General features: G+C 55.6%; 1 protein-coding gene across 1 annotated transcript in view; it reads left to right on the forward strand.

Annotated features, from left to right (window-relative positions):
• The window catches only part of B2M (beta-2-microglobulin), a 20,046-nt gene that overhangs the window by 15,202 nt on the left and 3,521 nt on the right, over nt 1-1,323 (forward strand). The gene's annotated exons all lie outside the window — the stretch shown is intronic.

Here is a 1,323-nt window from a genome sequence, read left to right on the forward strand (position 1 = left end):
GGCGGGAAAAAGGAGCTGGGTCCTGGAATCAGCTATTCGTGTAACTAATCCTCCCCGAGCCAAGGGGATGGCTCACCTGGGAGGGCCAAACTAGCCTGCGGGTCGGGTTCCGAGGCGGTGACCCCGGACGCCAGCTCAGCCGCCGACACAGCAGTTGGCGTTTAGTTCTGCGAGAGCCCTGAGATCCTTGATAAGCCCTGAGATCCTTGATGAGGCTCCAGCAGCAGCTGCATCCCCTTATCTCACAGCAAAAACACTCAGCGGCAGCTGCGTGGCCGCCGCGCTCACGGGGCAGCCAGCAAACCGAGCAAGAGCTCGGCTCGGAGCTGGTCCGGTTGGATTGATATCGAGTATTTGCAGGTTTTTTCTTTGCTCAGTCCCTACAGATTTACCTGCTGCCTTTGGGTGGGGGGATGTTCTCTGTGCGTGCTTTATTGATTTAAAGATAGGTTTTTAAATGGGATGTATTAAGATGACAAGTCTTAATGGGGCTCAGTGTTAGAGGAGCTCCATGACGCTGCTGCTTTCTTCCTGCTAGTAGTGACTTCCCTTTCTCTTTTTCTTTTTTTTTTACTTTTTAATCCTTATGCAGCTAGATGGAGGACAGTATGCCTGCTTCCCAGCCTGAAACAGTGACTCTAAAGATAAGCAGTAGATCACCTGTAGGACCACAAGCAGACAAGCTCCTAGGCGTATAAAATATCTACGTGCTCTTTAATACTGGTTCATTTCCCTCTTTTAACCTTGGTTCTCTTAAGTGCTGCTGTTCAAAGCTGCTGTACTTCTCTAAGCAGTGCCTGTAGTGTTACAGAGCCACCCAGAGGCGTACCTAGCCTAGCTGGGCTACGGTGCTCATAGTTTTTTCTGGAGGAGACGCCAGAAAACCTGGCTCCTTGACCTTCGGGTTCTTGTGTTTGATGTCGAGGAGTCCGTGCTGCACTCGAACGGCAGAGCCAATCCATCCCACAGCCGCCAGACCACGACGCTGAGGCACAGGCTTCGAAAGAAAGCAAGCCGAGGTTCAGAAAGGAAGGCGGCCGGACTGCGCCAGCGTCGGCTGTTGGCGTTAATACTGGCCCTGGCTGCAAAGTCCTCCACGAGAGGTGGTTTTTACCCCCCTTTTGGTGAGGAGTAAGAGCCAGGTGAGCACCTTGTAGCCGCTGCTCCACGACCCACGCTCCTGGCGGGGGTTCCTGACCGCAGGCATCCAGCCCGGGGGAGCTTCGGCTGGGGCCCGCTGCCGCCTCACACCTTTGATGCCTCCATCCCCGAGGCCAAGGCCAAGGGCGGGGCGGGCCCCGGGACGGGACGGGGCAGGCCGGG

Source organism: Pygoscelis adeliae, unplaced genomic scaffold (assembly GCF_000699105.1).
Source record: "Pygoscelis adeliae isolate BGI_AS28 unplaced genomic scaffold, ASM69910v1 Scaffold365, whole genome shotgun sequence".
NCBI lineage: Eukaryota > Metazoa > Chordata > Aves > Sphenisciformes > Spheniscidae > Pygoscelis > Pygoscelis adeliae.